Here is a 25,000-nt window from a genome sequence, read left to right on the forward strand (position 1 = left end):
GCTTCCTATTGGTCAGTCGCGTTTCCGTGCCCAACCGAGCACAGGCCGGAATGCCGCTGATGTTGGCTCTATTTTCCAAAGCAACACGCCGCTGGCACTTTGTGTTTTTCAAGGTTACGGAAAGCAATACGCCGCTGGTACGAACCAATACGCCGCTGGAAAAAAAAGCAATACGCCGCTGGTACGAACCAATACGCCGCTGGAAAAAAAGCAATACGCCGCTGGTACGAACCAATACGCCGCTGGTACTTTGTAATAAGAATTACATTATAAGATAGAAAGCACTACGCCGCTGGACATAAAATCTCCATTATCCGAACGAAAGCAATACGCCGCTGGTACTTTATTTTATTATAATAATTTAATTATAAGACAGAAACCGCTGATACTTGGTTGTAAAATCTCCATTATCCGAACGAAAGTAACACGCCGCTGGTACTTTATTTTATTATAATAATTTAATTATAAGACAGAAACCGCTGATACTTGGTTGTAAAATCTCCATTATCCGAACGAAAGTAACACGCCGCTGGTACTTTATTTTATTATAATAATTTAATTATAAGACAGAAACCGCTGGTACTTGGTTGTAAAATCTCCATTATCCGAACGAAAGCAATACGCCGTTGGTACTTGGTTATAAAATTTTCATTACAAGATAGAAAGCAATATGCCGCTGGTTATATTAATGTAATCTTATGGAAAGCATTACGCCGCTGGAACTTTGACCATTGCAATAATCGATCGGAAGCTATACACAGCAAGGAATACGAATATTATACCAAGAGATCGAAAACAATACGCTGTTCGGACGTTTTGACTAGCTGTCGCACAGTGCAGACGCGCCGACCCGTCGCTCCGCATTTCGAGCGCAATTTCAGTGGTTTTTCAGTTCAGAAAATTACAGAGAGTGTTTGGTTGTGTTGCAGGAGTCAAACTGAATGATTTGATGCATAAAGTTTAATTAAACTCCCATTACTTTGCCGGGAAACATCGATTATTCCGATCTAGAAAGAGACAGAGACAGTCGATCCGCGTTATGTTAAATATTTCAAGGTTCCCGATTCCACAAAATTATAAAAAGTATACGGCTGTGTAGCGGGGATCAAAACGAGTAATTTCATGTATAAAGTTTAATTAATCTCCCAATAGTTTGCCGGGAAACATCGATTATTCCGATCTAGAAAGAGACAGAGATAGTCGATCCGCGTTATGTTAAATATTGCAAGGTTCCCGATTCCACAAAATTATAAAAAGTATACGGCTGTGTAGCGGGGATCAAAACGAGTAATTTCATGTATAAAGTTTAATTAAACTCCCAATAGTTTGCCGGGAAACATCGATTCTTCCGATCTAGAAAGAGACAGAGACAGACGATCCGCGTTATGTTAAATATTTCAAGGTTCCCGATTCCACAAAATTATAAAAAGTATACGGCTGTGTAGCGGGGATCAAAACGAGTAATTTCATGTATAAAGTTTAATTAATCTCTCAATAGTTTGCCGGGAAACATCGATTATTCCGATCTAGAAAGAGACAGAGACAGACGATCCGCGTTATGTTAAATATTTCAAGGTTCCCGATTCCACAAAATTATAAAAAGTATACGGCTGTGTAGCGGGGATCAAAACGAGTAATTTCATGTATATTGTTTAATTAATCTCCCAATAGTTTGCCGGGAAACAACGATTATTCCGATCTAGAAAGAGACAGAGACAGACGATCCGCGTTATGTTAAATATTTCAAGGTTCCCGATTCCACAAAATTATAAAAAGTATACGGCTGTGTAGCGGGGATCAAAACGAGTAATTTCATGTATAAAGTTTAATTAATCTCCCAATAGTTTGCCGGGAAACATCGATTATTCCGATCTAGAAAGAGACAGAGATAGTCGATCCGCGTTATGTTAAATATTGCAAGGTTCCCGATTCCACAAAATTATAAAAAGTATACGGCTGTGTAGCGGGGATCAAAACGAGTAATTTCATGTATAAAGTTTAATTAAACTCCCAATAGTTTGCCGGGAAACATCGATTCTTCCGATCTAGAAAGAGACAGAGACAGACGATCCGCGTTATGTTAAATATTTCAAGGTTCCCGATTCCACAAAATTATAAAAAGTATACGGCTGTGTAGCGGGGATCAAAACGAGTAATTTCATGTATAAAGTTTAATTAAACTCCCAATAGTTTGCCGGGAAACATCGATTCTTCCGATCTAGAAAGAGACAGAGACAGACGATCCGCGTTATGTTAAATATTTCAAGGTTCCCGATTCCACAAAATTATAAAAAGTATACGGCTGTGTAGCGGGGATCAAAACGAGTAATTTCATGTATAAAGTTTAATTAAACTCCCAATAGTTTGCCGGGAAACATCGATTCTTCCGATCTAGAAAGAGACAGAGACAGACGATCCGCGTTATGTTAAATATTTCAAGGTTCCCGATTCCACAAAATTATAAAAAGTATACGGCTGTGTAGCGGGGATCAAAACGAGTAATTTCATGTATAAAGTTTAATTAATCTCCCAATAGTTTGCCGGGAAACATCGATTCTCCCGATCTAGAAAGAGACAGAGACAGACGATCCGCGTTATGTTAAATATTTCAAGGTTCCCGATTCCACAAAATTATAAAAAGTATACGGCTGTGTAGCGGGGATCAAAACGAGTAATTTCATGTATAAAGTTTAATTAAACTCCCAATAGTTTGCCGGGAAACATCGATTCTTCCGATCTAGAAAGAGACAGAGACAGACGATCCGCGTTATGTTAAATATTTCAAGGTTCCCGATTCCACAAAATTATAAAAAGTATACGGCTGTGTAGCAGGGATCAGAACGCGTAATTTCATGTATAAAGTTTAATTAAACTCCCAATAGTTTGTCGGGAAACATCGATAGTTCGATCGCGCGAGAGAGACAGAGAAACGAACAGTCTTTTTTTCGATTTACGGCTAAAATAAATTTTTCTAATTTTTTTCAATAACATATTCCTGCTAAAATAACTTTTTTACATAGGGATTAAGCATTTAGAACGATACATTGTTTAAAATAAGGGCACTTTACTCTTGACATTTTACGGTTTTTTCAATTTTCTGAAAAATCCTATCATTAGATTTTTTTAAGAATACGATATTCTTGCTTAACTAACGTTTCTACATAGGGATTAAGCATTTAGAACGAAATCTAATGTCAGAAAATGGCACTTTACTCTTGACATTTTTCGGTTTTTTCAATTTTCTGGAAAATCCTATCATTAGATTTTTTTAAAAATACGATATTCTTGCTTAACTAACGTTTTTACATAGGGATTAAGTATTTAGAACGAAATCTAATGTAGGAAAATGGTACTTTACTCTTGATCGGTACGTTGGGACTTTGAAAATATTCGGGCGTTCCAATCGCTCGTCTGTTGCATCATAGCGCGTCTCGGCGCAATCGACCGATTCGCTCGATCCATTATTTTCGATTTACGGCTAAAATAAATTTTTCTCATTTTATTCAATAACATATTCTTGCTAAAATAACTTTTTTACATAGGGATTAAGCATTTAGAACGATACATTGTTTAAAATAAGGGCACTTTACTCTTGACATTTTACGGTTTTTTCAATTTTCTGAAAAATCCTATCATTAGATTTTTTTAAGAATACGATATTCTTGCTTAACTAACGTTTTTACATAGGGATTAAGTATTTAGAACGAAATCTAATGTAGGAAAATGGTACTTTACTCTTGATCGGTACGTTGGGACTTTGAAAATATTCGGGCGTACGCGGCGCGCTCGGCGCTTCGAACAGCTCCGGTGTCCCCATTATTTTCGATTTACGGCTAAAATAAATTTTTCTAATTTTTTTCAATAACATATTCCTGCTAAAATAACTTTTTTACATAGGGATTAAGCATTTAGAACGATACATTGTTTAAAATAAGGGCACTTTACTCTTGATATTTTACGGTTTTTTCAATTTTCTGAAAAATCCTATCATTAGATTTTTTTAAAAATACGATATTCTTGCTTAACTAACGTTTCTACATAGGGATTAAGCATTTAGAACGAAATCTAATGTCAGAAAATGGCACTTTACTCTTGACATTTTTCGGTTTTTTCAATTTTCTGGGAAATCCTATCATTAGATTTTTTTAAAAATACGATATTCTTGCTTAACTAACGTTTTTACATAGGGATTAAGCATTTAGAACGAAATCTAATGTCAGAAAATGGCACTTTACTCTTGACATTTTTCGGTTTTTTCAATTTTCTGGAAAATCCTATCATTAGATTTTTTTAAAAATACGATATTCTTGCTTAACTAACGTTTTTACATAGGGATTAAGCATTTAGAACGAAATCTAATGTAGGAAAATGGTACTTTACTCTTGATCGGTACGTTGGGACTTTGAAAATATTCGGGCGTACGCGGCGCGCTCGGCGCTTCGAACAGCTCCGGTGTCCCCATTATTTTCGATTTACGGCTAAAATAAATTTTTCTAATTTTTTTCAATAACATATTCCTGCTAAAATAACTTTTTTACATAGGGATTAAGCATTTAGAACGATACATTGTTTAAAATAAGGGCACTTTACTCTTGATATTTTACGGTTTTTTCAATTTTCTGAAAAATCCTATCATTAGATTTTTTTAAAAATACGGTATTCTTGCTTAACTAACGTTTCTACATAGGGATTAAGCATTTAGAACGAAATCTAATGTCAGAAAATGGCACTTTACTCTTGACATTTTTCGGTTTTTTCAATTTTCTGGGAAATCCTATCATTAGATTTTTTTAAAAATACGATATTCTTGCTTAACTAACGTTTTTACATAGGGATTAAGCATTTAGAACGAAATCTAATGTAGGAAAATGGTACTTTACTCTTGATCGGTACGTTGGGACTTTGAAAATATTCGGGCGTTCCAATCGCTCGTCTGTTGCATCATAGCGCGTCTCGGCGCAATCGACCGATTCGCTCGATCCATTATTTTCGATTTACGGCTAAAATAAATTTTTCTCATTTTATTCAATAACATATTCCTGCTTAAATAACTTTTTTACATAGGGATTAAGCATTTAGAACGATACATTGTTTAAAATAAGGGCACTTTACTCTTGACATTTTACGGTTTTTTCAATTTTCTGAAAAATCCTATCATTAGATTTTTTTAAAAATACGATATTCTTGCTTAACTAACGTTTCTACATAGGGATTAAGCATTTAGAACGAAATCTAATGTCAGAAAATGGCACTTTACTCTTGACATTTTTCGGTTTTTTCAATTTTCTGGAAAATCCTATCATTAGATTTTTTTAAAAATACGATATTCTTGCTTAACTAACGTTTTTACATAGGGATTAAGCATTTAGAACGAAATCTAATGTAGGAAAATGGTACTTTACTCTTGATCGGTACGTTGGGACTTTGAAAATATTCGGGCGTTCCAATCGCTCGTCTGTTGCATCATAGCGCGTCTCGGCGCAATCGACCGATTCGCTCGATCAATTATTTTCGATTTACGGCTAAAATAAATTTTTCTCATTTTATTCAATAACATATTCTTGCTTAGATAACTTTTTTACATAGGGATTAAGCATTTAGAACGATATAATGTTTAAAATAAGGGCACTTTACTCTTGACATTTTACGGTTTTTTCAATTTTCTGAAAAATCCTATCATTAGATTTTTTTAAAAATACGATATTCTTGCTTAACTAACGTTTCTACATAGGGATTAAGCATTTAGAACGAAATCTAATGTCAGAAAATGGCACTTTACTCTTGACATTTTTCGGTTTTTTCAATTTTCTGGAAAATCCTATCATTAGATTTTTTTAAAAATACGATATTCTTGCTTAACTAACGTTTTTACATAGGGATTAAGTATTTAGAACGAAATCTAATGTAGGAAAATGGTACTTTACTCTTGATCGGTACGTTGGGACTTTGAAAATATTCGGGCGTACGCGGCGCGCTCGGCGCTTCGAACAGCTCCGGTGTCCCCATTATTTTCGATTTACGGCTAAAATAAATTTTTCTAATTTTTTTCAATAACATATTCCTGCTAAAATAACTTTTTTACATAGGGATTAAGCATTTAGAACGATACATTGTTTAAAATAAGGGCACTTTACTCTTGATATTTTACGGTTTTTTCAATTTTCTGAAAAATCCTATCATTAGATTTTTTTAAAAATACGATATTCTTGCTTAACTAACGTTTCTACATAGGGATTAAGCATTTAGAACGAAATCTAATGTCAGAAAATGGCACTTTACTCTTGACATTTTTCGGTTTTTTCAATTTTCTGGAAAATCCTATCATTAGATTTTTTTAAAAATACGATATTCTTGCTTAACTAACGTTTTTACATAGGGATTAAGTATTTAGAACGAAATCTAATGTAGGAAAATGGTACTTTACTCTTGATCGGTACGTTGGGACTTTGAAAATATTCGGGCGTTCCAATCGCTCGTCTGTTGCATCATAGCGCGTCTCGGCGCAATCGACCGATTCGCTCGATCCATTATTTTCGATTTACGGCTAAAATAAATTTTTCTCATTTTATTCAATAACATATTCCTGCTTAAATAACTTTTTTACATAGGGATTAAGCATTTAGAACGATACATTGTTTAAAATAAGGGCACTTTACTCTTGATATTTTACGGTTTTTTCAATTTTCTGAAAAATCCTATCATTAGATTTTTTTTAAAAATACGATATTCTTGCTTAACTAACGTTTCTACATAGGGATTAAGCATTTAGAACGAAATCTAATGTCAGAAAATGGCACTTTACTCTTGACATTTTTCGGTTTTTTCAATTTTCTGGGAAATCCTATCATTAGATTTTTTTAAAAATACGATATTCTTGCTTAACTAACGTTTTTACATAGGGATTAAGCATTTAGAACGAAATCTAATGTAGGAAAATGGTACTTTACTCTTGATCGGTACGTTGGGACTTTGAAAATATTCGGGCGTTCCAATCGCTCGTCTGTTGCATCATAGCGCGTCTCGGCGCAATCGACCGATTCGCTCGATCCATTATTTTCGATTTACGGCTAAAATAAATTTTTCTCATTTTATTCAATAACATATTCTTGCTTAAATAACTTTTTTACATAGGGATTAAGCATTTAGAACGATACATTGTTTAAAATAAGGGCACTTTACTCTTGACATTTTACGGTTTTTTCAATTTTCTGAAAAATCCTATCATTAGATTTTTTTAAGAATACGATATTCTTGCTTAACTAACGTTTCTACATAGGGATTAAGCATTTAGAACGAAATCTAATGTCAGAAAATGGCACTTTACTCTTGACATTTTTCGGTTTTTTCAATTTTCTGGAAAATCCTATCATTAGATTTTTTTAAAAATACGATATTCTTGCTTAACTAACGTTTTTACATAGGGATTAAGTATTTAGAACGAAATCTAATGTAGGAAAATGGTACTTTACTCTTGATCGGTACGTTGGGACTTTGAAAATATTCGGGCGTACGCGGCGCGCTCGGCGCTTCGAACAGCTCCGGTGTCCCCATTATTTTCGATTTACGGCTAAAATAAATTTTTCTAATTTTTTTCAATAACATATTCCTGCTAAAATAACTTTTTTACATAGGGATTAAGCATTTAGAACGATACATTGTTTAAAATAAGGGCACTTTACTCTTGATATTTTACGGTTTTTTCAATTTTCTGAAAAATCCTATCATTAGATTTTTTTAAAAATACGATATTCTTGCTTAACTAACGTTTCTACATAGGGATTAAGCATTTAGAACGAAATCTAATGTCAGAAAATGGCACTTTACTCTTGACATTTTTCGGTTTTTTCAATTTTCTGGAAAATCCTATCATTAGATTTTTTTAAAAATACGATATTCTTGCTTAACTAACGTTTTTACATAGGGATTAAGCATTTAGAACGAAATCTAATGTAGGAAAATGGTACTTTACTCTTGATCGGTACGTTGGGACTTTGAAAATATTCGGGCGTTCCAATCGCTCGTCTGTTGCATCATAGCGCGTCTCGGCGCAATCGACCGATTCGCTCGATCCATTATTTTCGATTTACGGCTAAAATAAATTTTTCTCATTTTATTCAATAACATATTCCTGCTTAAATAACTTTTTTACATAGGGATTAAGCATTTAGAACGATACATTGTTTAAAATAAGGGCACTTTACTCTTGATATTTTACGGTTTTTTCAATTTTCTGAAAAATCCTATCATTAGATTTTTTTTAAAAATACGATATTCTTGCTTAACTAACGTTTCTACATAGGGATTAAGCATTTAGAACGAAATCTAATGTCAGAAAATGGCACTTTACTCTTGACATTTTTCGGTTTTTTCAATTTTCTGGGAAATCCTATCATTAGATTTTTTTAAAAATACGATATTCTTGCTTAACTAACGTTTTTACATAGGGATTAAGCATTTAGAACGAAATCTAATGTAGGAAAATGGTACTTTACTCTTGATCGGTACGTTGGGACTTTGAAAATATTCGGGCGTTCCAATCGCTCGTCTGTTGCATCATAGCGCGTCTCGGCGCAATCGACCGATTCGCTCGATCCATTATTTTCGATTTACGGCTAAAATAAATTTTTCTCATTTTATTCAATAACATATTCTTGCTTAAATAACTTTTTTACATAGGGATTAAGCATTTAGAACGATACATTGTTTAAAATAAGGGCACTTTACTCTTGACATTTTACGGTTTTTTCAATTTTCTGAAAAATCCTATCATTAGATTTTTTTAAGAATACGATATTCTTGCTTAACTAACGTTTCTACATAGGGATTAAGCATTTAGAACGAAATCTAATGTCAGAAAATGGCACTTTACTCTTGACATTTTTCGGTTTTTTCAATTTTCTGGAAAATCCTATCATTAGATTTTTTTAAAAATACGATATTCTTGCTTAACTAACGTTTTTACATAGGGATTAAGTATTTAGAACGAAATCTAATGTAGGAAAATGGTACTTTACTCTTGATCGGTACGTTGGGACTTTGAAAATATTCGGGCGTACGCGGCGCGCTCGGCGCTTCGAACAGCTCCGGTGTCCCCATTATTTTCGATTTACGGCTAAAATAAATTTTTCTAATTTTTTTCAATAACATATTCCTGCTAAAATAACTTTTTTACATAGGGATTAAGCATTTAGAACGATACATTGTTTAAAATAAGGGCACTTTACTCTTGATATTTTACGGTTTTTTCAATTTTCTGAAAAATCCTATCATTAGATTTTTTTAAAAATACGATATTCTTGCTTAACTAACGTTTCTACATAGGGATTAAGCATTTAGAACGAAATCTAATGTCAGAAAATGGCACTTTACTCTTGACATTTTTCGGTTTTTTCAATTTTCTGGGAAATCCTATCATTAGATTTTTTTAAAAATACGATATTCTTGCTTAACTAACGTTTTTACATAGGGATTAAGCATTTAGAACGAAATCTAATGTAGGAAAATGGTACTTTACTCTTGATCGGTACGTTGGGACTTTGAAAATATTCGGGCGTTCCAATCGCTCGTCTGTTGCATCATAGCGCGTCTCGGCGCAATCGACCGATTCGCTCGATCCATTATTTTCGATTTACGGCTAAAATAAATTTTTCTCATTTTATTCAATAACATATTCCTGCTTAAATAACTTTTTTACATAGGGATTAAGCATTTAGAACGATACATTGTTTAAAATAAGGGCACTTTACTCTTGACATTTTACGGTTTTTTCAATTTTCTGAAAAATCCTATCATTAGATTTTTTTAAAAATACGATATTCTTGCTTAACTAACGTTTCTACATAGGGATTAAGCATTTAGAACGAAATCTAATGTCAGAAAATGGCACTTTACTCTTGACATTTTTCGGTTTTTTCAATTTTCTGGAAAATCCTATCATTAGATTTTTTTAAAAATACGATATTCTTGCTTAACTAACGTTTTTACATAGGGATTAAGCATTTAGAACGAAATCTAATGTAGGAAAATGGTACTTTACTCTTGATCGGTACGTTGGGACTTTGAAAATATTCGGGCGTTCCAATCGCTCGTCTGTTGCATCATAGCGCGTCTCGGCGCAATCGACCGATTCGCTCGATCCATTATTTTCGATTTACGGCTAAAATAAATTTTTCTCATTTTATTCAATAACATATTCCTGCTTAAATAACTTTTTTACATAGGGATTAAGCATTTAGAACGATACATTGTTTAAAATATGGGCACTTTACTCTTGATATTTTACGGTTTTTTCAATTTTCTGAAAAATCCTATCATTAGATTTTTTTTAAAAATACGATATTCTTGCTTAACTAACGTTTCTACATAGGGATTAAGCATTTAGAACGAAATCTAATGTCAGAAAATGGCACTTTACTCTTGACATTTTTCGGTTTTTTCAATTTTCTGGGAAATCCTATCATTAGATTTTTTTAAAAATACGATATTCTTGCTTAACTAACGTTTTTACATAGGGATTAAGCATTTAGAACGAAATCTAATGTAGGAAAATGGTACTTTACTCTTGATCGGTACGTTGGGACTTTGAAAATATTCGGGCGTTCCAATCGCTCGTCTGTTGCATCATAGCGCGTCTCGGCGCAATCGACCGATTCGCTCGATCCATTATTTTCGATTTACGGCTAAAATAAATTTTTCTCATTTTATTCAATAACATATTCCTGCTTAAATAACTTTTTTACATAGGGATTAAGCATTTAGAACGATACATTGTTTAAAATAAGGGCACTTTACTCTTGACATTTTACGGTTTTTTCAATTTTCTGAAAAATCCTATCATTAGATTTTTTTAAAAATACGATATTCTTGCTTAACTAACGTTTCTACATAGGGATTAAGCATTTAGAACGAAATCTAATGTCAGAAAATGGCACTTTACTCTTGACATTTTTCGGTTTTTTCAATTTTCTGGAAAATCCTATCATTAGATTTTTTTAAAAATACGATATTCTTGCTTAACTAACGTTTTTACATAGGGATTAAGCATTTAGAACGAAATCTAATGTAGGAAAATGGTACTTTACTCTTGATCGGTACGTTGGGACTTTGAAAATATTCGGGCGTTCCAATCGCTCGTCTGTTGCATCATAGCGCGTCTCGGCGCAATCGACCGATTCGCTCGATCCATTATTTTCGATTTACGGCTAAAATAAATTTTTCTCATTTTATTCAATAACATATTCCTGCTTAAATAACTTTTTTACATAGGGATTAAGCATTTAGAACGATACATTGTTTAAAATAAGGGCACTTTACTCTTGATATTTTACGGTTTTTTCAATTTTCTGAAAAATCCTATCATTAGATTTTTTTAAAAATACGATATTCTTGCTTAACTAACGTTTCTACATAGGGATTAAGCATTTAGAACGAAATCTAATGTCAGAAAATGGCACTTTACTCTTGACATTTTTCGGTTTTTTCAATTTTCTGGAAAATCCTATCATTAGATTTTTTTAAAAATACGATATTCTTGCTTAACTAACGTTTTTACATAGGGATTAAGCATTTAGAACGAAATCTAATGTAGGAAAATGGTACTTTACTCTTGATCGGTACGTTGGGACTTTGAAAATATTCGGGCGTTCCAATCGCTCGTCTGTTGCATCATAGCGCGTCTCGGCGCAATCGACCGATTCGCTCGATCCATTATTTTCGATTTACGGCTAAAATAAATTTTTCTCATTTTATTCAATAACATATTCCTGCTTAAATAACTTTTTTACATAGGGATTAAGCATTTAGAACGATACATTGTTTAAAATAAGGGCACTTTACTCTTGATATTTTACGGTTTTTTCAATTTTCTGAAAAATCCTATCATTAGATTTTTTTTAAAAATACGATATTCTTGCTTAACTAACGTTTCTACATAGGGATTAAGCATTTAGAACGAAATCTAATGTCAGAAAATGGCACTTTACTCTTGACATTTTTCGGTTTTTTCAATTTTCTGGGAAATCCTATCATTAGATTTTTTTAAAAATACGATATTCTTGCTTAACTAACGTTTTTACATAGGGATTAAGCATTTAGAACGAAATCTAATGTAGGAAAATGGTACTTTACTCTTGATCGGTACGTTGGGACTTTGAAAATATTCGGGCGTTCCAATCGCTCGTCTGTTGCATCATAGCGCGTCTCGGCGCAATCGACCGATTCGCTCGATCCATTATTTTCGATTTACGGCTAAAATAAATTTTTCTCATTTTATTCAATAACATATTCTTGCTTAAATAACTTTTTTACATAGGGATTAAGCATTTAGAACGATACATTGTTTAAAATAAGGGCACTTTACTCTTGACATTTTACGGTTTTTTCAATTTTCTGAAAAATCCTATCATTAGATTTTTTTAAGAATACGATATTCTTGCTTAACTAACGTTTCTACATAGGGATTAAGCATTTAGAACGAAATCTAATGTCAGAAAATGGCACTTTACTCTTGACATTTTTCGGTTTTTTCAATTTTCTGGAAAATCCTATCATTAGATTTTTTTAAAAATACGATATTCTTGCTTAACTAACGTTTTTACATAGGGATTAAGTATTTAGAACGAAATCTAATGTAGGAAAATGGTACTTTACTCTTGATCGGTACGTTGGGACTTTGAAAATATTCGGGCGTACGCGGCGCGCTCGGCGCTTCGAACAGCTCCGGTGTCCCCATTATTTTCGATTTACGGCTAAAATAAATTTTTCTAATTTTTTTCAATAACATATTCCTGCTAAAATAACTTTTTTACATAGGGATTAAGCATTTAGAACGATACATTGTTTAAAATAAGGGCACTTTACTCTTGATATTTTACGGTTTTTTCAATTTTCTGAAAAATCCTATCATTAGATTTTTTTAAAAATACGATATTCTTGCTTAACTAACGTTTCTACATAGGGATTAAGCATTTAGAACGAAATCTAATGTCAGAAAATGGCACTTTACTCTTGACATTTTTCGGTTTTTTCAATTTTCTGGGAAATCCTATCATTAGATTTTTTTAAAAATACGATATTCTTGCTTAACTAACGTTTTTACATAGGGATTAAGCATTTAGAACGAAATCTAATGTAGGAAAATGGTACTTTACTCTTGATCGGTACGTTGGGACTTTGAAAATATTCGGGCGTTCCAATCGCTCGTCTGTTGCATCATAGCGCGTCTCGGCGCAATCGACCGATTCGCTCGATCCATTATTTTCGATTTACGGCTAAAATAAATTTTTCTCATTTTATTCAATAACATATTCCTGCTTAAATAACTTTTTTACATAGGGATTAAGCATTTAGAACGATACATTGTTTAAAATAAGGGCACTTTACTCTTGACATTTTACGGTTTTTTCAATTTTCTGAAAAATCCTATCATTAGATTTTTTTAAAAATACGATATTCTTGCTTAACTAACGTTTCTACATAGGGATTAAGCATTTAGAACGAAATCTAATGTCAGAAAATGGCACTTTACTCTTGACATTTTTCGGTTTTTTCAATTTTCTGGAAAATCCTATCATTAGATTTTTTTAAAAATACGATATTCTTGCTTAACTAACGTTTTTACATAGGGATTAAGCATTTAGAACGAAATCTAATGTAGGAAAATGGTACTTTACTCTTGATCGGTACGTTGGGACTTTGAAAATATTCGGGCGTTCCAATCGCTCGTCTGTTGCATCATAGCGCGTCTCGGCGCAATCGACCGATTCGCTCGATCCATTATTTTCGATTTACGGCTAAAATAAATTTTTCTCATTTTATTCAATAACATATTCCTGCTTAAATAACTTTTTTACATAGGGATTAAGCATTTAGAACGATACATTGTTTAAAATATGGGCACTTTACTCTTGATATTTTACGGTTTTTTCAATTTTCTGAAAAATCCTATCATTAGATTTTTTTTAAAAATACGATATTCTTGCTTAACTAACGTTTCTACATAGGGATTAAGCATTTAGAACGAAATCTAATGTCAGAAAATGGCACTTTACTCTTGACATTTTTCGGTTTTTTCAATTTTCTGGGAAATCCTATCATTAGATTTTTTTAAAAATACGATATTCTTGCTTAACTAACGTTTTTACATAGGGATTAAGCATTTAGAACGAAATCTAATGTAGGAAAATGGTACTTTACTCTTGATCGGTACGTTGGGACTTTGAAAATATTCGGGCGTTCCAATCGCTCGTCTGTTGCATCATAGCGCGTCTCGGCGCAATCGACCGATTCGCTCGATCCATTATTTTCGATTTACGGCTAAAATAAATTTTTCTCATTTTATTCAATAACATATTCTTGCTTAAATAACTTTTTTACATAGGGATTAAGCATTTAGAACGATACATTGTTTAAAATAAGGGCACTTTACTCTTGACATTTTACGGTTTTTTCAATTTTCTGAAAAATCCTATCATTAGATTTTTTTAAGAATACGATATTCTTGCTTAACTAACGTTTCTACATAGGGATTAAGCATTTAGAACGAAATCTAATGTCAGAAAATGGCACTTTACTCTTGACATTTTTCGGTTTTTTCAATTTTCTGGAAAATCCTATCATTAGATTTTTTTAAAAATACGATATTCTTGCTTAACTAACGTTTTTACATAGGGATTAAGTATTTAGAACGAAATCTAATGTAGGAAAATGGTACTTTACTCTTGATCGGTACGTTGGGACTTTGAAAATATTCGGGCGTACGCGGCGCGCTCGGCGCTTCGAACAGCTCCGGTGTCCCCATTATTTTCGATTTACGGCTAAAATAAATTTTTCTAATTTTTTTCAATAACATATTCCTGCTAAAATAACTTTTTTACATAGGGATTAAGCATTTAGAACGATACATTGTTTAAAATAAGGGCACTTTACTCTTGATATTTTACGGTTTTTTCAATTTTCTGAAAAATCCTATCATTAGATTTTTTTAAAAATACGATATTCTTGCTTAACTAACGTTTCTACATAGGGATTAAGCATTTAGAACGAAATCTAATGTCAGAAAATGGCACTTTACTCTTGACATTTTTCGGTTTTTTCAATTTTCTGGGAAATCCTATCATTAGATTTTTTTAAAAATACGATATTCTTGCTTAACTAACGTTTTTACATAGGGATTAAGCATTTAGAACGAAATCTAATGTAGGAAAATGGTACTTTACTCTTGATCGGTACGTTGGGACTTTGAAAATATTCGGGCGTTCCAATCGCTCGTCTGTTGCATCATAGCGCGTCTCGGCGCAATCGACCGATTCGCTCGATCCATTATTTTCGATTTACGGCTAAAATAAATTTTTCTCATTTTATTCAATAACATATTCCTGCTTAAATAACTTTTTTACATAGGGATTAAGCATTTAGAACGATACATTGTTTAAAATAAGGGCACTTTACTCTTGACATTTTACGGTTTTTTCAATTTTCTGAAAAATCCTATCATTAGATTTTTTTAAAAATACGATATTCTTGCTTAACTAACGTTTCTACATAGGGATTAAGCATTTAGAACGAAATCTAATGTCAGAAAATGGCACTTTACTCTTGACATTTTTCGGTTTTTTCAATTTTCTGGAAAATCCTATCATTAGATTTTTTTAAAAATACGATATTCTTGCTTAACTAACGTTTTTACATAGGGATTAAGCATTTAGAACGAAATCTAATGTAGGAAAATGGTACTTTACTCTTGATCGGTACGTTGGGACTTTGAAAATATTCGGGCGTTCCAATCGCTCGTCTGTTGCATCATAGCGCGTCTCGGCGCAATCGACCGATTCGCTCGATCCATTATTTTCGATTTACGGCTAAAATAAATTTTTCTCATTTTATTCAATAACATATTCCTGCTTAAATAACTTTTTTACATATGGATTAAGCATTTAGAACGATACATTGTTTAAAATAAGGGCACTTTACTCTTGACATTTTACGGTTTTTTCAATTTTCTGAAAAATCCTATCATTAGATTTTTTTAAAAATACGATATTCTTGCTTAACTAACGTTTCTACATAGGGATTAAGCATTTAGAACGAAATCTAATGTCAGAAAATGGCACTTTACTCTTGACATTTTTCGGTTTTTTCAATTTTCTGGGAAATCCTATCATTAGATTTTTTTAAAAATACGATATTCTTGCTTAACTAACGTTTTTACATAGGGATTAAGCATTTAGAACGAAATCTAATGTAGGAAAATGGTACTTTACTCTTGATCGGTACGTTGGGACTTTGAAAATATTCGGGCGTTCCAATCGCTCGTCTGTTGCATCATAGCGCGTCTCGGCGCAATCGACCGATTCGCTCGATCCATTATTTTCGATTTACGGCTAAAATAAATTTTTCTCATTTTATTCAATAACATATTCTTGCTTAAATAACTTTTTTACATAGGGATTAAGCATTTAGAACGATACATTGTTTAAAATAAGGGCACTTTACTCTTGACATTTTACGGTTTTTTCAATTTTCTGAAAAATCCTATCATTAGATTTTTTTTTAAGAATACGATATTCTTGCTTAACTAACGTTTCTACATAGGGATTAAGCATTTAGAACGAAATCTAATGTCAGAAAATGGCACTTTACTCTTGACATTTTTCGGTTTTTTTCAATTTTCTGGAAAATCCTATCATTAGATTTTTTTAAAAATACGATATTCTTGCTTAACTAACGTTTTTACATAGGGATTAAGCATTTAGAACGAAATCTAATGTAGGAAAATGGTACTTTACTCTTGATCGGTACGTTGGGACTTTGAAAATATTCGGGCGTACGCGGCGCGCTCGGCGCTTCGAACAGCTCCGGTGTCCCCATTATTTTCGATTTACGGCTAAAATAAATTTTTCTAATTTTTTTCAATAACATATTCCTGCTAAAATAACTTTTTTACATAGGGATTAAGCATTTAGAACGATACATTGTTTAAAATAAGGGCACTTTACTCTTGACATTTTACGGTTTTTTCAATTTTCTGAAAAATCCTATCATTAGATTTTTTTAAAAATACGATATTCTTGCTTAACTAACGTTTCTACATAGGGATTAAGCATTTAGAACGAAATCTAATGTCAGAAAATGGCACTTTACTCTTGACATTTTACGGTTTTTTCAATTTTCTGGGAAATCCTATCATTAGATTTTTTTAAAAATACGATATTCTTGCTTAACTAACGTTTTTACATAGGGATTAAGCATTTAGAACGAAATCTAATGTAGGAAAATGGTACTTTACTCTTGATCGGTACGTTGGGACTTTGAAAATATTCGGGCGTTCCAATCGCTCGTCTGTTGCATCATAGCGCGTCTCGGCGCAATCGACCGATTCGCTCGATCCATTATTTTCGATTTACGGCTAAAATAAATTTTTCTCATTTTATTCAATAACATATTCCTGCTTAAATAACTTTTTTACATAGGGATTAAGCATTTAGAACGATACATTGTTTAAAATAAGGGCACTTTACTCTTGACATTTTACGGTTTTTTCAATTTTCTGAAAAATCCTATCATTAGATTTTTTTAAAAATACGATATTCTTGCTTAACTAACGTTTCTACATAGGGATTAAGCATTTAGAACGAAATCTAATGTCAGAAAATGGCACTTTACTCTTGACATTTTTCGGTTTTTTCAATTTTCTGGGAAATCCTATCATTAGATTTTTTTAAAAATACGATATTCTTGCTTAACTAACGTTTTTACATAGGGATTAAGCATTTAGAACGAAATCTAATGTAGGAAAATGGTACTTTACTCTTGATCGGTACGTTGGGACTTTGAAAATATTCGGGCGTTCCAATCGCTCGTCTGTTGCATCATAGCGCGTCTCGGCGCAATCGACCGATTCGCTCGATCAATTATTTTCGATTTACGGCTAAAATAAATTTTTCTCATTTTATTCAATAACATATTCCTGCTTAAATAACTTTTTTACATATGGATTAAGCATTTAGAACGATACATTGTTTAAAATAAGGGCACTTTACTCTTGACATTTTACGGTTTTTTCAATTTTCTGAAAAATCCTATCATTAGATTTTTTTAAAAATACGATATTCTTGCTTAACTAACGTTTCTACATAGGGATTAAACATTTAGAACGAAATCTAATGTCAGAAAATGGCACTTTACTCTTGACATTTTTCGGTTTTTTCAATTTTCTGGGAAATCCTATCATTAGATTTTTTTAAAAATACGATATTCTTGCTTAACTAACGTTTTTACATAGGGATTAAGCATTTAGAACGAAATCTAATGTAGGAAAATGGTACTTTACTCTTGATCGGTACGTTGGGACTTTGAAAATATTCGGGCGTTCCAATCGCTCGTCTGTTGCATCATAGCGCGTCTCGGCGCAATCGACCGATTCGCTCGATCCATTATTTTCGATTTACGGCTAAAATAAATTTTTCTAATTTTTTTCAATAACATATTCCTGCTTAAATAACTTTTTTACATAGGAATTAAGCATTTAGAACGATACATTGTTTAAAATAAGGGCACTTTACTCTTGACATTTTACGGTTTTTTCAATTTTCTGAAAAATCCTATCATTAGATTTTTTTAAAAATACGATATTCTTGCTTAACTAACGTTTCTACATAGGGATTAAGCATTTAGAACGAAATCTAATGTCAGAAAATGGCACTTTACTCTTGACATTTTTCGGTTTTTTCAATTTTCTGGGAAATCCTATCATTAGATTTTTTTAAAAATACGATATTCTTGCTTAACTAACGTTTTTACATAGGGATTAAGCATTTAGAACGAAATCTAATGTAGGAAAATGGTACTTTACTCTTGATCGGTACGTTGGGACTTTGAAAATATTCGGGCGTTCCAATCGCTCGTCTGTTGCATCATAGCGCGTCTCGGCGCAATCGACCGATTCGCTCGATCCATTATTTTCGATTTACGGCTAAAATAAATTTTTCTCATTTTATTCAATAACATATTCCTGCTTAAATAACTTTTTTACATATGGATTAAGCATTTAGAACGATACATTGTTTAAAATAAGGGCACTTTACTCTTGACATTTTACGGTTTTTTCAATTTTCTGAAAAATCCTATCATTAGATTTTTTTAAAAATACGATATTCTTGCTTAACTAACGTTTCTACATAGGGATTAAGCATTTAGAACGAAATCTAATGTCAGAAAATGGCACTTTACTCTTGACATTTTTCGGTTTTTTCAATTTTCTGGGAAATCCTATCATTAGATTTTTTTAAAAATACGATATTCTTGCTTAACTAACGTTTTTACATAGGGATTAAGCATTTAGAACGAAATCTAATGTAGGAAAATGGTACTTTACTCTTGATCGGTACGTTGGGACTTTGAAAATATTCGGGCGTTCCAATCGCTCGTCTGTTGCATCATAGCGCGTCTCGGCGCAATCGACCGATTCGCTCGATCCATTATTTTCGATTTACGGCTAAAATAAATTTTTCTCATTTTATTCAATAACATATTCTTGCTTAAATAACTTTTTTACATAGGGATTAAGCATTTAGAACGATACATTGTTTAAAATAAGGGCACTTTACTCTTGACATTTTACGGTTTTTTCAATTTTCTGAAAAATCCTATCATTAGATTTTTTTAAGAATACGATATTCTTGCTTAACTAACGTTTCTACATAGGGATTAAGCATTTAGAACGAAATCTAATGTCAGAAAATGGCACTTTACTCTTGACATTTTTCGGTTTTTTCAATTTTCTGGAAAATCCTATCATTAGATTTTTTTAAAAATACGATATTCTTGCTTAACTAACGTTTTTACATAGGGATTAAGCATTTAGAACGAAATCTAATGTAGGAAAATGGTACTTTACTCTTGATCGGTACGTTGGGACTTTGAAAATATTCGGGCGTACGCGGCGCGCTCGGCGCTTCGAACAGCTCCGGTGTCCCCATTATTTTCGATTTACGGCTAAAATAAATTTTTCTAATTTTTTTCAATAACATATTCCTGCTAAAATAACTTTTTTACATAGGGATTAAGCATTTAGAACGATACATTGTTTAAAATAAGGGCACTTTACTCTTGACATTTTACGGTTTTTTCAATTTTCTGAAAAATCCTATCATTAGATTTTTTTAAAAATACGATATTCTTGCTTAACTAACGTTTCTACATAGGGATTAAGCATTTAGAACGAAATCTAATGTCAGAAAATGGCACTTTACTCTTGACATTTTACGGTTTTTTCAATTTTCTGGGAAATCCTATCATTAGATTTTTTTAAAAATACGATATTCTTGCTTAACTAACGTTTTTACATAGGGATTAAGCATTTAGAACGAAATCTAATGTAGGAAAATGGTACTTTACTCTTGATCGGTACGTTGGGACTTGGAAAATATTCGGCCGTACGCGGCGCGTCTCGGCGCTTCGAACAGCTCCGGTGTCCCCATTATTTTCGATTTACGGCTAAAATAAATTTTTCTAATTTTTTTCAATTACATATTCTTGCTTAGATAACTTTTTTACATAGGGATTAAGCATTTAGAACGACATATTGTTTAAAATAATGGTACTTTACTCTTGTGATTTTTCGGTTTTTTTTGATTATTTGGAAAAATAAATTTTTGTAATTTTTTTAAATACGATATTCGTGATCAGTGAACGATTTCACATATGGATTAAGCATTTAGAATCGTGCGGAAGCGTTATTAAAAAAGTTTACTCGATGCGATGGGACTTTGAAAAGTTTGTGAAAATTTTCATATTGGGAAAAAATGTGTAATTTTTTGTCTAGTTTACGGTAGTGTAATTTATTTTAATGTTTACTATAAATTTTTTTTTCGTTCGTTCACGCGCTATGTTACAACAGCACGGCCGGGCGGTCTGTTGCCGCGGCGGTTTACACTCATAAGCGCGCGTGCTATTCGGCCGGCGGCGCCGGCGTCCTTGCCGGCCGTTCGGTATCTATAAGAGATACACGGTCCGTGCGAGGCGGACGGAGCAGAGCGGGTTTTGGGCCAATTCTACGATCTCGGTCGAGAAGCTGTCTCAGAGCTCCTTCGGGGCTTCGGTCCTGACTGTTTCGTGCCGTTTACGTTACGGACTTTTCTCCACACAGCGTGGCCACGGGTCGGTGTCTTTGACCGAATGGCCCATATGTGGCAAGCCCTACGGGGTTGGTTACCCGTATGCACTTTGTATGTATACTCGTACTCACTGAGCAATCGACTCTTCTGTCCGAGCGATGGAAAAATTTTTTAAAATGCATCTGTAAGATTTGGAAGCAAATCGTACCAATTGAAAACTGTGGCTAAAATGAATAGCCCAGTGGAGAGAGAAAACTATCAAAAAACTGATTTTTTAAATCAAGAGGTGTCAGAAATCGAAATGCCTAGCGCGAGCGGAAGAACACGCTTTCTCGCCAGTCCAGCATGTGTCCTGTCCGTTCTTCCTCGGCTTGCCGATTTTGCCCAGATCAGAGGTTTCGTGCTTCCGGCGGTCAGAAGATCAGCGTGAGCGTACGCGCTTCCACGACTATGGCATCACCCATGTACTTTTTCCTTTGAATATATTTGAGTACATAAAAAATATTAAAACATATAGAGAGAACTGTGTCTTGGATCTTAAAAATTTGTCAATAGCGATGATATATTATTACTTAACTTGAAGTATTTGTACGTTTTAGCTGGGACGTACATTTATCTTACAAGATGTTAATAGCGAGACTCTTGAAGATAAAATTATCTTGTGATTTTATGAAGGCAAAGATAGAAACGTACGAAGCTGGCGTACGTAGAAAAATGTGATTTTACGATAGAACAAAAATATAATACGTACGTTTTTGGGCGTACGGTAAAATATCTGTATGGTAGAAAAATGAAAGAAATTGAGCGTTAAAGAAGATATGTTACAAGCGCGGAATGTGGCAAAACTTGTACATATTTGAAAGAGAAAAGTGGTGTGTCGACCTGACATATATATATGAAACAGGCGACGATGGAAAAGGATTTAAATTTTGTCCATTTTATATATACATATTGTATAGTTCCCTGGTTGATCCTGCCAGTAGTCATATGCTTGTCTCAAAGATTAAGCCATGCATGTCTCAGTACATGCCGTATTAAGGTGAAACCGCGAATGGCTCATTAAATCAGTTATGGTTTCTTAGATCGTACTAAAATTTACTTGGATAACTGTGGTAATTCTAGAGCTAATACATGCAAAACAGAGTTCCGACCAGAGATGGTAGGAACGCTTTTATTAGATCAAAACCAATCGGTGGCGGGTGTTTACACTCGTCCATCGTTTGCTTTGGTGACTCTGAATAACTTTGTGCTGATCGCATGGTCTTATAGCACCGGCGACGCATCTTTCAAATGTCTGCCTTATCAACTGTCGATGGTAGGTTCTGCGCCTACCATGGTTGTAACGGGTAACGGGGAATCAGGGTTCGATTCCGGAGAGGGAGCCTGAGAAACGGCTACCACATCCAAGGAAGGCAGCAGGCGCGCAAATTACCCACTCCCGGCACGGGGAGGTAGTGACGAAAAATAACGATACGGGACTCATCCGAGGCCCCGTAATCGGAATGAGTACACTTTAAATCCTTTAACGAGGATCCATTGGAGGGCAAGTCTGGTGCCAGCAGCCGCGGTAATTCCAGCTCCAATAGCGTATATTAAAGTTGTTGCGGTTAAAAAGCTCGTAGTTGAATCTGTGTGTCACAGTGTCGGTTCATCGCTCGCGGTGTTTAACTGGCATTATGTGGTACGTCCTACCGGTGGGCTTTGCTCTTCACGGGGCGGTCCAACTAATATCCCATCGCGGTGCTCTTCACTGAGTGTCGAGGTGGGCCGGTACGTTTACTTTGAACAAATTAGAGTGCTCAAAGCAGGCTACCTTCGCCTGAATACTGTGTGCATGGAATAATGGAATAGGACCTCGGTTCTATTTTGTTGGTTTTCGGAACCCCGAGGTAATGATTAATAGGGACAGATGGGGGCATTCGTATTGCGACGTTAGAGGTGAAATTCTTGGATCGTCGCAAGACGGACAGAAGCGAAAGCATTTGCCAAAAATGTTTTCATTAATCAAGAACGAAAGTTAGAGGTTCGAAGGCGATCAGATACCGCCCTAGTTCTAACCATAAACGATGCCAGCTAGCGATCCGCCGAAGTTCCTACGATGACTCGGCGGGCAGCTTCCGGGAAACCAAAGCTTTTGGGTTCCGGGGGAAGTATGGTTGCAAAGCTGAAACTTAAAGGAATTGACGGAAGGGCACCACCAGGAGTGGAGCCTGCGGCTTAATTTGACTCAACACGGGAAACCTCACCAGGCCCGGACACCGGAAGGATTGACAGATTGATAGCTCTTTCTTGATTCGGTGGGTGGTGGTGCATGGCCGTTCTTAGTTGGTGGAGCGATTTGTCTGGTTAATTCCGATAACGAACGAGACTCTAGCCTGCTAAATAGACGTAATTATGGTATCTCGAAGGCTCTCGGCTTCTGCCGGTGGGGTTTTTACTACCAACGTACAAACAAATCTTCTTAGAGGGACAGGCGGCTTCTAGCCGCACGAGATTGAGCAATAACAGGTCTGTGATGCCCTTAGATGTTCTGGGCCGCACGCGCGCTACACTGAAGGAATCAGCGTGTGTTCCCTGGCCGAAAGGCCCGGGTAACCCGCTGAACCTCCTTCGTGCTAGGGATTGGGGCTTGCAATTATTCCCCATGAACGAGGAATTCCCAGTAAGCGCGAGTCATAAGCTCGCGTTGATTACGTCCCTGCCCTTTGTACACACCGCCCGTCGCTACTACCGATTGAATGATTTAGTGAGGTCTTCGGACTGGTGCGCGGCAATGTTTCGGCATTGCCGATGATGCCGGGAAGATGACCAAACTTGATTATTTAGAGGAAGTAAAAGTCGTAACAAGGTTTCCGTAGGTGAACCTGCGGAAGGATCATTACAATGTTCCAATATATCTCAAAGAGAGAGGAGAGGAGGAGAGAAAATGAATTCGATTAGTTTGTGGATAAGAATTCATATAAAAAAAAAAGATATTGTTGAGCCCGCCAGATCATTCGTGCGTGATTTACACGGCCAGACGTGTGTACTACACGTATTAGGCCTTTGATCTGCGTTGCGTAGGCCACAACAAATCTTTCAAAGAGAGAGAGATATATGTGTTGTTGGGGTTTGTGATTATGAAGGTGCCCCAACGCACAAAAATATATAAAAATGTACAAAGTTGGGATGTGGTGTGGTGGAGAAGAGTTGGGCCCGACCAGATCATTCGTGCGTGATTTACACGGCAGACGTGTGTACTACACGTATTAGGCCTTTGATCTGCGTTGCGTAGGCCATCTTCCTTCCAAGACACACACGTGTTGGGGTTTGTGTGATTTTATGATAGTGCCTCAACACGGAAAAATAAGCGTACGAGAAGAGTTGGGCCCGACCAGATCATTCGTGCGTGATTTATACACGGCCAGACGCGTATTATATTACACGTATTAGGCCTTTGATCTGCGTTGCGTAGGCCATCTTCTCGATAGAGAGAAAGCCAATGTATTCTTTTTTCTTTCTTTACACACACACACACAGTTGTAGTAGGACAGGGAGGGATGCGAGCGTGCTAATCACGCTTCCTCAAGTCTTCGCTGTGGTGTAAAAAAAAAAGAAAAAAAGGAATCGTTGGGAAAGTCCAAAGGACGAAAATATCGGGCAGTCTGAAGATAACTTAATGCTCGTTTACATTGGTATCAAGAGAGACCGGCTTGTGTAGCTCGTTTCAATACTGTGTCGTTGTCATTGACACCCTACTCTGTTGCGCGCTAGTGGCAGCATGAGCGTGGGACGTATATATATATGACACCCAGCTAGAGCCGGCCGTGAGTCCGTCCGGTGTAAATAACGACGAAAGGAGAGAGAAACTTTTCGAATCCAGTATCGGGTTGATAATTGTCCAGTTT

General features: G+C 34.7%; 1 non-coding gene across 1 annotated transcript; it reads left to right on the plus strand.

The window, feature by feature from the left end:
* Positions 1-22,073: 22,073 nt before the first annotated feature.
* On the plus strand, positions 22,074-23,994 carry LOC143263524 (small subunit ribosomal RNA). The gene has a single exon (XR_013036943.1). It is a non-coding gene; the product is annotated as a small subunit ribosomal RNA (ribosomal RNA).
* The last annotated feature ends 1,006 nt before the right edge of the window (positions 23,995-25,000 follow it).

Source organism: Megalopta genalis, unplaced genomic scaffold (assembly GCF_051020955.1).
Source record: "Megalopta genalis isolate 19385.01 unplaced genomic scaffold, iyMegGena1_principal scaffold0700, whole genome shotgun sequence".
NCBI classification, from domain to species: Eukaryota; Metazoa; Arthropoda; class Insecta; order Hymenoptera; family Halictidae; genus Megalopta; species Megalopta genalis.